The following is a 15,036-nucleotide window of genomic DNA, read 5'->3' as shown; positions in this document are numbered from 1 at the left end:
AGGTGTAAACCACTATGCCTGGCTTCAGCTACTTTTCATTATTTATATGTTTGCTTGTTCACTTTCTGTGTCTGAGAAGCTGAAGGCATGGACTGTCCTATTTTCACGTTTTCTCTGGAGCCAAGACCAGATTCTAGAGCATATTAAGTCTTGAATAAATATTGATTGAATGAGAGAACAAAAGCATGAGAACCAGCTTGGGTTGGTTAGGATGAATGTCTTGCCTGACTCTTTTCCTAAATGCTAAATTTCTTGAGAAAAGGGACTGTTTCCTATTACCAAAAACACACCATTAAAATGTAGTCCAGTTGAGTCCATCATCAAGGACTTAATGCCATAGTTTGAGCATCTCCTTTCAAAACAGCTGACTTTTTGGTATTAGAAATTAATTTCCTGTTTGTCAATGGAATAAACACTTTTTTCAGTGATTCTCTTCATAAACTGCTGTTTTATGGATCCACAGCCCTGTCTTTGGATCTGCTGTAGTTATTTATAGCACCATTTTATGCTTTGCATATTGCTTCAAATGATATCTGTGATTTCCAATCTGTTGTCCACTTTCTTTTCTGGATGTATGTATTATTATTTATCTCAACACACAGAGAGAAAATGGAGCATCACTGGATTTAATTTACTTCTTAGGCAGGGTCAGATGTGGCTCAGAGATCACCAGAATGAGGCAGAATCATTGCCCTCAGGGAACTTATAGTCACAACCCAGCTTTGATGTGGTATAAGCAGAGCAAGGCATTTGGCATGGAGTACAAATCTAGCAGGTATTTAGTAAATGACTGCAAAGGAAGCAGTAAAATAACAGCACATTGAACTATCTACTGTGATTCTGTGACTGTCTACAGGACCATATAAGTGGAAAATCAGTATTAAAGCACTTTAGTAAGGAAGAAAAGGTGATGTGAGAGCTTCAGATACCTTGAGGGAAGTCATTTTCATGATGTCAAAATAAGATGTACTTATTCAATGGAAATGTGTGTACATGTCTAGTCAAAACTTAAAAATGTTATGCTTAATACACTGATAATTTCTGATCTGTCCTGTTGAAAATAGTTTGGGCAATTTAATTTGGCTGGAATAAGGAGATAGGCGAGAAGAGACTGTCACCTTTATTACATATTGTGTGTTTTCCAGTAGATCACTCTGGAGTTCCTTGTTCCTCTCTGCTCCCTAAAGATAAAAGGCCTCTTTACCTTTTAAGATATAAGATATAGTTTAACATTTAAGATATAGGATAAGAGAAACAGTAACAAGAGGCAGAGAACAAAAATAGGTATGTCGTGGAGAAAAATGTGGGTGCATCACGTATGTAAAACTAACAGGTCATTCTGAAAAATGAATACAGAAACAATTTCAGTTTGAAAGGGAGGAGCCGGGCTGTTTTCTATTCACTTAATTATTAAGTGAGTCTCTTTGGAATAAATTATCGACATTTTGAACCTGATTGAGTTATTATACTGCTTCCCCGCAAAATGAGAACAAATAAGAGAGCCATATCTATCAGATGCTGTTAATGGCAAAGGGGATGGTTAAAGGAGTCCTTTTGCAATGAATGCTTGTTTTATATTCTTTTTTTTAGATTTTAGAGAATCCAAGGAAATATGTATATTTCTACCCTGTGATAAGATGCACCCCTATTTGGAAATTTCATTAAACAAGCCAGTGTAGACTGTGTGGGCTTATGGATCTGGGGAAGGAGAAACTATGTGGGCTCCCTTGGGTCAGTTAATTCATCATCTAGTGGAAGTACCAAACACGCACTCCCTCTGATTTTATTCACAAGTTGCAAGACATCACATAAAAACCCTTTTAACATATATTATTGAAAATCTCTATTATAGTCCTCCAACTTAGTGAATTTGATTAAATCTCCATGACAGAAAATAAGGCATTGTAACATATGCACCACCTTGCGAAGGTCCTATTATAGTGCGGGCACGCTAGCCTTATTATGTTAAAAATGAATGGTCCTGGGAAAATAATTTAGTGAGAGATGAACTTAGAAGAACTAAAAGCATTTAGTATCGAGCAAATTACCAAGTGAAATTGCTTTGCTATGAAACTTTGGGCTTATTGTCAGAGATGTTTAGTCTGCTCCAAATGCTTGATCCGGGAGAATGCCTGCGTTCAGAGAGAAATTCAATTTCCACAGTGGGGACTCCATGAGGCTACCATAAGTTGTCTCAGAGAGGGGCTGCATCTGGGCTCTAGAGGAACAAGGGTCCAGGCACACCTCTGCAAAGCCCTAGTTCTAAGTCTTAGTCTCACACACAATGATATCTCCACCCACGGCTGCCCCTTTGCCCTGGCAAGGAGTGGGGAATGTGTATATCCCATAGAGCCAATTGAGCCAGGCATGTGCCTTTGATGCCAACAGGGCTGTTCTTGCTGCAGGACATTTGATGTACCTTCCAGCTCAATGTCTAGCACTGGCCACAAGAAATCAGCAGCTGCAGCCATAACTGCCTGCACAGACCAGAGAGGCAGCATGATGATTTCTCTGGTGAATACACACTTTTAAAGGATTTCACATCATTTACAAAGAGGAACTGTTAGTCCTTAATGGCAGAGACATGGATAGAATAACAGAATACCGTGGTATGCCTGGAGTACTGAAAGATCATCTAGGTCCTAGAACTAGGTATGACTTCACATGTATATTGATGGGAAATAGGGGCCTGGCGATTTAAGACAAAGAGTTAAAGGGAAGCTTGAAGACCTTAACCAGAACTCAGGCCTCCTGGCATTACAATCAAGGCTAGTACTTAGCCTCAACAAAGAGGGTTTTACACATAGGGCTCCGTGTTGCTTCTGATTTTTACCCCCAGGAAAGCAGCTCGACTAGGAACTGACAACTGTAGTTTACAAATGGGGAAATGGAGGCTTGTAAAGGCCACAGGCAGCAGAGCAAGGTCTTATCCCAAAATCTCTGGACTCAGTATCCTGGGGCTCATCCCCTGACTATAAACACTCCATCATGCAGATCAGTTTGAATGGGATGAACTTCGCAATACCTGTGGCACCTCCTACACCTAAAATAGGTAAAGCTGCCTCCAAATTTGGTGTGCCGTGTTTTATCAGAATTTACGGTACCAGGTGATGTTGCAAACATCAACCAAGGACTAGGGGGCCTTGACTAGCAGGAAGACTGAGCTGCAGACGTTATTCTACGGCTAAGCTGAGTGTTCCGGAGGACTCGGGGCTTGATCTAGACTGTGGCTGAGTAAAATGACTGGTGAAATTAATTGACAATCATATTTCTTGAGAGAGATCCAGAAAGGTTTAATCCGGCCAACAGAAATGCACTAGACACTTCCCACTTCCCTGCAGTCCACTTAAAGGTCACGACAACGCAGAATCCAAATTGGCTTGTGACTTGAAGGTTGCAATAGGGCAAACCATACCTCACTCTGCTACAGGTCCATCAGAATGTGGCTGGGAAGCACGGCTTCCAAAGCTGGGGTCGGTGCGGATGCACGTTTAAGTTCCCACAGCACCTTGTGTTTAGCTAAAGCACATGAGACACTCTGCTGTGTCATCCTGTCCAACTCTCAGAGTAACCCAGAGCACCCCCTGGGCAGGTCCTGCATCTGATTCACGACTCTCTCTCTCTCCAGAGCCTAGACCCAGGGCCTGGCACACAGGGCAGAGACACGGCTTCCACACGTGTTTGTTGAAGGAAGGAAGGAAAAACAGGATGCGTTACCATTTTCGTCTCGGTAAATATTGACAGACTCACTCTCTCTACTTGCAGTCTGGTGTCACTATGTCTGCTGTTGCTGTATAAATGTGTGTGAGCCTGGCGAAGGTTCATTCGCTGCTATTGTGTATAATGTGTGTGTGTATTTCCCTCTTTAGCTGTAGAAAAAGCAAGCATCTCCATAAATCTCCATACTGATCATATGCAAAAAAAAAAAAAAAAAAAAAAAGAAAAAAAAATCAACTCTTGTCCAAATTCTAAAGGAAGCGTGTGCAAAGAATCATAGTGTGGAAGGAACTTAAGAGATGAGCCCGGCCAACCTCTGCTTTATACAGATGAAGAAGGGAAAGGCCGGATAAACACAGGATCTCGCTGAAGCTCCTATGGCTAATTAGAAGCGGAGCTTTTACTCCAACCCCAGAATCTCTTATCCCAGTCTATTATTCACCCTCTAGGAACTCTCAACCTAATTGATTTAATTTGTCACTGACATGTCATACTTAGGATGCGACCCAAAACTGAAACTGGCTATGTCCACAGCAAGGAAGAATAATTAGCAAATTCACATGTTGTGCTGATTTTTGTCTCCCCAAAATCAGAACCAATTATTGTTTTAAGTAAAGCCATAGGTGGAAGAAAAACGCAGATACTGAAAACTTTTTCCTGAATCAAACACAATAGAACTTACACTTTTTCTTCTGGGTGAGCTAGATTAGAGGATAAACTCAGAATTCAATTACTGCTTTTTCCATCCCATTGGCTCTTTCCCCTCTCCCTTGCTGACACACATTGAGTATAAAATAAGGTATAAAATATGACTTCTGCAGATTTCTCTTTTTTTTTTTTTTTTTTTTTTTTTTGAGACAGAGTCTGGATGTGTTGCCCAGGCTGGAGTGCAGTGGCATGATCTTGGCTCACTGCAACCTTCACCTCCTGGGTTCAAGTGATTCTCCTGCCTCAGGCTCCCAAGTGAGTAGCTGGGACTAGAGGCCTTGCCACCATGCCTGACTAAATTTTTTTGTATTTTTAGTAGAGGCAGGGTTTCACTGTGTTAGCCAGGATGGTCTCGATCTCCTTACCTTGTGATCTACCCGCCTCAGCTTCCCAAAGTGCTGGGATTACAGGCGTGAGCCACCACACTCTGTCCTTTGCAGATTTCTTAACAACCATTACATCATGTTTTCTCAGTAGTATAGTAACACATTTTTGTAGATTTTATCCCCAAGAAAGCTATGTACATGTCCTGAACTCTGGTATTTGTGAACGTACCTTTATTATACATAGGTCTTGCGGGTATAATTAAGGATCTCAAAATAAAATTACCTTGGATTTAGATCAGGTTTTAAACGTGCAGACAACTGTTCTTCTTTGAGACAGAGACCCAGAATGAGAGATGATGTGAAGATAAAGGCAGGGATTGGACTGATGGGTCCACAAACCAAGGGATGCCAAGGACTGCCGGCAGCCCCCAAAAGGCAGGAGGGAGGTTAATGTAGGCAGAGTTGGTTCTTTCTAAGGGCCATGAGGAAGAATCTGTTCCCTGACTTTCTCCCAGCCTCTAGTAGCCTCTGGAATTCCTTGGCTGGTAGGTGACTTTCTCCCTGTGTCTTCCCACAGCATTCTTTTTGTGCATGTCTGTCTCTGTGCCCAAATTTTTAAACTTTTATAAGAACCCAATCATATCAGATTAGGATCTATTCTAATCACCTCATTTTAATTTGATCACCTATAGAAGCCCATATCCAAATAAGATCACATTTATAAGTACTAGGGTCAAGACTTCAACATTTTTGAGAGACTACAATTCAATCCACAAGAAGAGATGCGGAGCAGTTTATTTCTGCTGACACCTTGATTTCATGAATCCTGGCTTTCAGAACGGTGAGAGAATGAATGTGTTTTCAGATTTCCGTTTATAGGACTTCTCTTCTTCCTTCCTTCCTTCCTTCCTCCCTTCCCTTCCCCTTCTCCTTCCTTCCTTCGCTCCCTCCCTCCCTTTTTTCTTTTTCCTTCTTTCTTTCTTTCTCTTTCTTTCTTTCCTTCTTTCCTTTTCTTTCTTTCTTTCTCTCTCTCCCTTCCTTCCTTCCTTCCTTCCTTCCTTCCTTCCTTCCTTCCTTCCTTCCTTCCTTCCTTCCTTCCTTCCTTCCTTCCTTTCTCTCTTGTGACAGAGTGATTGTCTCACACTGTTGCCCAGTCTGGAGTGCAGTGGCACGATCTCAGTTCGCTACAACCTCTGCCTCCCAGATTCAAGCTATTCTCACGCCTCACCCTCCCAAGTAGCTGGGATTACAGCTGCCCGCCACCACGCCCAGCTAATTTTTTTGTATTTTCAGTAGAGATGGAGTTTTGCCATGTTGGCCAGGCTGTTTTCAAACTCCTGACCTCGAGTGATTCTCCTGCCTCTGCCTCCCAAAGTGACAGCAGTCCTAGGAAAAGCACACGCACCTTCACGAAGCTGTGCCTCGTTGGCCTCTGCTTCCTTCTCTCTTCTCCTGCTGTTTCATGGTCATCATCTCCTCACATGGCAGCCTTCTATCTATGAGTTGATTCTACTTCATTTTAAAATGCTAAGTAGAAATGTACATTCCATGCCGTTTTGTGAAGGTCGCTCATGGTTGTTGGGGACACGAAAGTGCTTAGCAAAATGATTGCTTTGATAATAGATGTGTAAGCAGAAATGTGGTCATCCTTCCCTATCAAGGACACACTGTTGTGGTTCAGTGTTTCAGTGACACCGCTGTTCTGGGCCAGCATCTCTGTGGTTCTCTTGAGTTTCTTCTCTGGGTTGCAATTTCACCCTTACACACTGCATTGGAAGTCAGAAACATAGGTGGACACAGACCACCTTGGAATTTCTCCTAGTTTGTTTTCTGCTGAGAAGGAAAAACATTCTCCCCAACATCCTCAGTGGATCTCCTCATACATCTCCTTAGTCAGAACTTGGTTTCGTGGTCACCCCTAGTTGCCATACTGGGAAAGAGAATGACTTTCTAAGTCTCTGTGTCGGGGTACAGGCAAGAGAAAAGAATACAGTGGTCAACCAGTAACAGTGGCCACAGTCCCCACCACGCCGCTAAGGGCTGCGGGTGCCTTTGTGGGCATCCAGTCATCGGATTGCTTTTGTCTAGCTCAGTGATCCTGAAAATGTAGTGTCTGTCGGAATCACCCGAAGAGTTTATTAAAATCCAGACGTGTAAGATCCAGCCCTGGAGAGTGCACTGAGCTACCAGGAACCCTGAGGCTTACTGGCCCTCGGATACTCTAAGCAGCACTGCCCCACAGTCATTGCTGGTACCGCTGACCTCACTGTTTCTCAAGGAATGCAAAAACACAAGAAGTGACCAAGGCTACTCTTTCAATACTATTAGTATTTCTACTATTATCAAAATTTAAAAAGTGAGAAGAGAAAGGGGAATTTCTGGTTGTCAGTTAGCTAGCAGCAACTTCATTCTTGACCTGCAGTTGAAAGACATCGGCCTCGGAGTTTGGAGAATAAGCCCCGGTGCTTGTTCTGCCGCGACATGGCTGCATGGCCTTGGGTCAGATACTACCCCGGTGCTACCCCAGCAAGAATCTAGCTTTTTCCTTGGGAAGTGGCAGCACTGAACTGTGTTTATTACTACTTCCTTTTCTGCTTTCACATCTGTGATTCATTGTTTGTTCACACAAGCAAAACTCACTCTTTCTTTGAACAGAAACTTTTTCAGCATTTACCCAGGGTCAAGTTTGTGCTGGGAACACCCGATTTGCTTGTGTTTGCCATGTGAATAGGATTTTTAATTCTTTATTTTTGCAGATGTGGGAATCAAGGCTAAATGATCAGTCTATATATGTTCAATGGCAGAACAATTATTGAATAGAATAACGTGGACAAAGAACGTTCCTTTTGCCTTGAAAACCTATTAGATCACCCTTCAACTTGATGTACCTTGAAGGACTTCAATGGAAAGACTCAGTGTTCCTAAACTCTGATGCAAGAAAAGACATGCTTCTCTTGCTCAGAGAATATGTTTGTTGTCTTTTGTAAATCAAAGTATGAATTGTTCAATGCATTTGGCTTTTCAGTTTTAGTGTCTTAAAAGAGAGAGAGCCAGAGAGAGAGAGAAAAGCAGAGAGAAAAAGTGTCACAAACTCATTTAGTTTGGTGGCTATCCATTGATTGTCTCCTAAGTACACATAAGTAATTTTAGCACTTAGCGCATCAGTCAGATCTAATTCCAGATCCAACCGAAAGGAACAAGCTCTTTTACAATGGACCTTTGGCACTCTTGCAGCTCCAGATAGGATGGTGTCCTGTGCAAGAGAGAAGAAGGCTGACTTGCCGTGGGCTCCCAGTCTAGTACCTTACGCCAAATTTCTGCATTCCAGAAGAATTAAATAATTACGGGGGTGGAGGCACCACTGTCACATACAATTTTGAATGCATTCTGCACTAGAAAGCAGGGGTCCCTTAATGACATCAGATCTGCATGCCAGAGGCTCTTTACAAACCCAAGCTGCTGGCCAGTAGCAGTGAGGGCACAGACCAGGAGAGCCCCAAAAGCCATACTGCAGTGTGCTGCTTGTGGGACACTTGCCGGCTATTGTGAGGGTCGGAAAAGATGCAGCCTGGAAATGCCAATGTGTCTGTTGATCCAAGGATTGTCTTTTCTTTCATTTCCTTCTCACCCTCTTTCATAAGGGCTTTTCATGCTTGCACTTGACCAGGGATTAGTGAGATTGTTTGCATAAGCCAAGTTGGAGAGGCAGAAGGAGAGACACAGCTTGCGGACACCACTGAGACCTGAGTTTTTTGGGTCAGGATTTGAGGATATAGTAGTGCCCCACAAGACAGCCTATTTACTCACGGATTTGCAAAGTCCTAAGGCTCCAGTTGCCCCAGACCAACCAGCGTTCCTTCAGCTCTTCCCGCTGAAGGGAAATTTAGCTTATTATGTCAGGTACACTGCTTTGGTATTTATAGAACTTTTGAGTAGAAAATTCTGTGAACACTATTCTGATTTTAGATCTGGTTATTATTGTTTGGTTTGCAATAACCAATGGAATGCCTTTAAAACTTTTTCCTTGTTCATTTCCTTTTTCTGTTTGTCATTTGATCTCATGGTTTCATAGCATTGCCCAAAGTTGTCAAAACTGTGTGGCTATGAATAGGGTTGGGATAACGAAACGTAGTTAAAAGAGTTTGCGAGGCTTCTGAGCCATCAACCTAATAGTTACCATTAGTTAGCACCTACGATTAATTAGTAGGTTACTAATAGTTAATTAGTAACCTTTAATAGTTACCAACTAATCATAGTATAACTACAATTAGTATATCAGTATAGTCATATACAGTATAGTATTAGTATAGTAGTATATGGTAGTATTAGTATATAGTATCTTAGTATAATTGCCTATATTACTATTATAACTAATAAGTATAATTGCCTATAGTAGTATACTTGTTATTAGTAATATTACTTATTAGTCATAATAGCACCAATAGTGTAGGCAATAATAAAATATTAATATTATTATTGCTTATACTACTATTGCTATTACTTCTGATGTCATTCTATTATTACTACCACAGTATTACAGTAGAGTTGTGACTATTACTATTGTTATTACTGCTACTATTACTATGACTCTGTGGCTGCTACTATGACTGTTACTTCTACTACTATTATTACTACTACTGCTCCTACTACAGCTGGGTGATAACCAGCTGACATCCATGGCCTCATTTACCACAGCAATCCATCTTACAGGAAAAGTTTAGATCAGCCAAATAACTAAAAGTTTCAGCTAGTTAATTGTGAAATAGGGATCTTAATCCAGTTATATTTGACGCCAAAAGTTGTGTTTTTCAATGATATGGCTACATGGCCTTTCAAGGAGGTTCCTACATTGCTGTGGGAAATAAGCAGTGATGGATGGTAAGCTCTAGCTCAGGCCTATCCATGTCCCATAAATGCCGTGGTATTTCAATCACTTATATAGTAACTTACGTAGGACACTTATATAGGAAAAATATTCATGAAGCAGAATCCTATGCCAGGCTCTGGGTTGGGGCTGCAAAGATGATATAATCACCTCCTGGAGGCATGAGATGCTCAGTCCTGTGGCGCAGACAAACATGGTACTATGGACTACATTTTCATGTTCCCAAAATTCACATGGTGAAGCCCTAGCTGCCATTGTGATGGCATTAGGAGGTGGGGCATTTGGGAGGTGATTAGGTTGCAGTGAGGCCCTGAGAGCAAAGCCCTCACGACAGGTTTAATGTCTTGAGAAGAAGAGACTAGAGAGAGATCTCCCTCACTCTTTACCAGGAGTGGACACAGCAAGAAGGCAGCAAGCCAGGAGGTGGGCCTCACCGGGAAGCAGCCCTTACCAGGAAGTGGTCCTCACTGGGAAGCAGCCTTTACCAGGTCGTGACTCTCATCTTGAAGCAGCCCTCAACAGGAAGTAGTCCTCAACAGGAAGTGGTCCTCACCAGGAAGCAGCCCTAACTGGGAAGCAGCCCTCACCAGGACGTGGCCCTCACCAGAAAGCAACCCTCACCAGAAAGTAGCCCTTACCAGGAAGTGGCCCTCATAAGGAAATGGCCCTCACCAGGAAGTAGCTCTCACAAGGAAGTAGCCCTCACTGGGAGGCAGCCCTCACCAGGATGTGGCCCTCACCATGAAGCTGCTCTCACCAGGAAGCAGCCCTCACTGGGAAGCAGCCCTCACAAGAAGCAGCCCTCACCAGGAAATGGTCCTCACCAGGAAGCTGCTCTCACCAAGAAGCAGCCCTCACCAGGAAGCGGTCCTCACCAGGAAGCAGTCCTCACCAGGACATGGCCCTCACTGGGAAGCAGCCCTCACCAGGAAGTGGTCCTCACCATGAAGTGACTCTCACCAGGAAGTAGCACTCACCAGGAAAAGGTCCTCACCAGGAAGTGACCCTCACCAGGAAGCAGCCCTCATGGTAAAGCAGCTCTCACTGGGATGTGGCCCTCACCAGGAAACTGCCCTCACCAGGAAGCGGCCTTCATCAGAAAGCAACCCTCACTGGGAAGCAGCCCTCACCAGAAAGCAGCCCTTACCAGGAAGTGGTCCTCACCAGAAAGTAGGCCTCACCAGAAGGCAGCCCTCACTGGGAAGCAGCCCTCACCAGGAAGTGGGCCTCATCAGGATATGGCCCTAATCAGAAACAGCCCTCACCAGTAAGTGGCCCTCATCAGGAAGTAGCCCTCACAAGGAAGTGGTCCTCAGCAGAAATCAGCCCTGACTGGGATGTGGTTCTCACTGGGATGCAGTCCCTACCAGGAAGCAATCCTCACCAAGAAGCAGCCCTCATCAGGAAGCTGCCCTCACCAGGAAGCGGTCCTCACAAGGAAGTGACCCTCACCAGGATGCAGCCCTCACCAGGAAGTGGCCCTCACCAGGAAGTGGCCCTCACCAGGATGCAACCCTCACCAGGAAGTGGACCTCATCAGGAAGTGGCCCTCACCAGGATGCAGCCCTCACCAGGAAGTGGCCCTCACCAGGAAGTGGTCCTCACGAGGATATAGCCCTCACCAGGAAGTGGCCCTCACCAGGATGCAGCCCTTACCAGGAAATGGCCCTGGCCAGGAAACAAATCATACAGCACCTCAATTCTGGACTTCCAAACTCCAGGACTGTGAGATACGAATGTTCATTGCTAAGTCACCCAGGTTATGGTATTTTGTTGGGGAAGCCCAAGCTGACGAGAACACTTGGCAACAACCCAGGCTGGGACAGACGGGCCCTGCCCTAGAGGCTATTCCAAGTGGTGTAGGGGAACAGACAAAACTGCTGTGCTCCTGGGTCCCCTGGTGGATCTTTGCCATGTGAGATGGAGATGAATGATAAAACAGGAAGAAAACGTACTGGCAAGGTGGACAAAAGAGCAAGGAATTCCAGGGTAGGGGCATATCAGGAGCTGAGAGGAAGAGAAACAGAGGCCAGCAGAGCTTTGGAAGCTCTTCAGGAGCTTCTGGACAACTAGAGCAAAGGGGGCTCCACACTACTGGCTCTCTCTCATGGAGGGTGTGTAACTGGCCTTTAAACTGTGAAGCTGGGTTGCAGGCATCTCATCAAGCTGCCCATGCATGAGGCTCCCTTCTTGATTTCTGTTCCCTTCTAAGCTCAGAATCCCATATAGCAACCTAGATGGCACCTGGTCAATATGTAGTGTCTTCCATCCCCATGTCCTTCTTAAGGCTCCTTGATTAACCTCAGATCCACCCTTTCCTCCTGGGACAGCTGTGTCTTCCATGAAGTTTCTCCAGATGTGATATTTGGCACGATGTGTTGATTCTTCATCCATTCTCACCCCGAAACCAGGGTATAATAGATGCCAGGAGCCTGAGATAGGGTTGGGCAGGTGATATGGTTTGTTTGTGTTCCCACCCAAATCTCATCTTGAATGTCCACATGTTGTGGGAGGGAACCAGGGGGAGGTAATTGGATCACAGGGGCAGGTTTTTCCTGTGCTATTCTTGTGATAGTGAATAAGTTTCCTGAGATCTGATGGTTTTAAAAATGGGAGTTTTCCTGCACATGCTCTCTTCTCTTGTTTGCCACCATATGAGATATGTCTTTCACCTTCCACCATGATTGTGAGGCTTCCCCAGCCATGTGGAACTCTAAGTCCATTAAACCTCTTTCTTTTGTAAATTGCCCAGTCTCAGGTGTGTCTTTATCAGCAGGGTGAAAATGGACTAATACAGTAGGGCAGACCACAGACCAGGTTAGAGGAAGCCTTAAATGGTTTCATGTTCATTCTTCATTTTTACTTAGTTTTTCAATATGCAGATGGAGATGATGATAATCTACCCAAAGTATGTCCTAGAACGGCATGCAAGGAAGTGGTTAAAAGGCTATAAAGTCCTTGTCATTATTGCTGTTATTGCTGTTGACTGTCCCCCACAGCCACTCTGCAGGTAGTAAGTGTGACTCCTGGTCATCCTGACGACTCCTCTACTTAGCCCTCTTGCTGCTTTAACCCTCCCTTGGTGTGACACAGGTGCAGTTTTCCTGAAATCAGCAGAGTTGCATTTTTTTCAGCGTTCAGGCTTTTCACGTCTTGGAGCAGTGAGAATGGTTCTCTTTTGGCATGGGTTTGGGGGTTTTGTGCTTTAGAAGTAGCTGAATTTACTCTCTGACCGTCAAATGTGTCATTTCAACCTGAATATATGTTATTTCAACTTAAAGTTTAGAGTCACCTGAGGCCGCTCTGATTGCTGCCTAGAAAGTGGAAGGATTTATTGACTTAAAAGAGCATGGTAACACCTGTAAGTACCCTTTACACCTCTGACAGGTGTACACCCTGTACAAATGAAGGATTCTGCCCAGGACCAAACACAGGCAGGATTCTGCTGAGGTCCAATCAGAGGCATCCCACCTATGATGTATATGCAAATGAAGGTTTCAGAATGGACCATTTACATTCCCTTTAGTGATGTAAGGGAGGGGAAGTTCAAAGAGGGAGAGGTCCTTGACCGCTCATTACTTGGTCATAGAAAGGTGGGGTTTTCCTCTTAGTCCAATCTCAAGAAGGCAGCCATGGCTTGGTCTTGGGTTTTCTGTCTCCAGACCCGATTCTCCTCACTAGTGCTCCTCACTAGTACAGCAGAGCTCAAGGTGTGCTGACACGAGAGCTGGCCGGCAAGCAGGTCTGGACTGGTGGCTGCATTTGCAGGAGAGGCTCACAGGGCTGGCTCCTGTTCCCTTGGCCTCTTGAATTCCACTCCTCAGTCCTCAGAACACATGCACAGTCCTGTGGATTATCCTGGCTAACGTCTGCCAAATTTCTCTTCTGACTGTGTCTGCCAATTTCTTCTGTGTTTTCCATCATCCGAGTGGTAGGTGACAAGATTAGAGGAGGAATTAACAAAAGTGAAAAAAATGAGTAGGTCATGAGGGGAAAATTTAGCGTGACCATTTCCTTCTCACTTTAAATGCTGTTGTATCTTTTTTTGGGGGGTGGGGAGGGGAGCAGTGCTTGTCACCTGCTTCCTATCATAATATCGTACAAGATCTAATTAAGAAGTTAATTTACCAGTTCTCATGGCAGCAGTAGTAGAAATAACAGTATGCGTATAGTATTTTTATAAAGTGTTTTTAGAGTTTTCACATATTTTATTTATTAATCAGAACAGATTCATGGAGTGCTTGCACTGCCAGAACTCCTATAGACATCACGGGGGAGTTTATCATTCTAGTGTTAGACACATTAAACAAAGACACACACACACACAAAGCAGAATGAAGTGGACATATGACAGGGTGTGCTCCCCATGCTGTCAGAGATGCAAGTGCGGTGGCCTCCCTGGCCAGTAGCCCCTGTGAGTGCCCCGCTAGGCCTGTCCAGATATAAACTCATCCCTGTTGACATAGACATTCCCTCCAGGCTCTGAGTCCTGGGAGGGCAAAGACTGATCTTGCCCAACACTCACATGCCCGTGCCTAGCCCAGCCCAGGGCTGGGACCCCTTTCTGCTTGCTCTTTATTCAGCCCATTGACATCATGTATACCTCTATCCATTCCCCTCTTGTGAAACTCTCTCCCCACTGAACTTCCTTGACACCACCCTCTCCTAGTGTTACTGGGTGAGAAGTCTTGACTGCAAGTTTTCCAAGTTTTTGGTGTATTGAACAAATAATTGAACAAAATGCAAACAAAGCAATGGAAAACAAAAGCATTGACTTACTGAAGTGAAAGTATACTCCACAGCGTGGGAGTAGGCTTGAGCAAGCAGCTCCAGAGCCCTGATGACAATGTTCACTGGAGTTTTTATTGAATTAAAAAAGCATGATAACACCCCCAAGCACCCTTTAGAGGCTTCTGGCAGGTTACACCCTATACAAATGAAGGATTCTGCCCAAGACCAAACAGAAGCAGGATTCTGGCCAGGACCAATCAGAGGCATCCCACCTATGATGCATATGCAAATAAAGGTTTAAGAATGGACTGTTTACAGACATTCCCTTTAATGATGTAAGGGAGGGGCAATTTGAAGAGGGAGGGGCCTTTGACCACTCATTACTTGGTCATAGAAAGGTGGGGTTTTCCTCTTTATCCAGTTTCAAGAAGGCGGCGTGGGTTGGCCCTAGGTTTCCTGTCTCCAGACCCTATTCTCCTCACTAGCATTCCTCCTGCCTGGTGAGAATGCCTTTTCCATCTTCCAACATGGTGACACCTCGGGAATCATTTACGGGTCCTCTTCTGTCTTATCTCTCTGTTCTCCCCAGATGTTCTCATTCTTCGTCATGGCTTTAAATATAAGCTAAAAACTTCCAAATGTAGATTATCGTCCCAGACAATGGCACTA

The sequence above is a fragment of the Saimiri boliviensis genome, chromosome 2 (genome assembly GCF_048565385.1).
Source record: "Saimiri boliviensis isolate mSaiBol1 chromosome 2, mSaiBol1.pri, whole genome shotgun sequence".
Lineage (NCBI taxonomy): Eukaryota > Metazoa > Chordata > Mammalia > Primates > Cebidae > Saimiri > Saimiri boliviensis.
Note: the sequence above shows the minus strand (reverse complement) of the source record.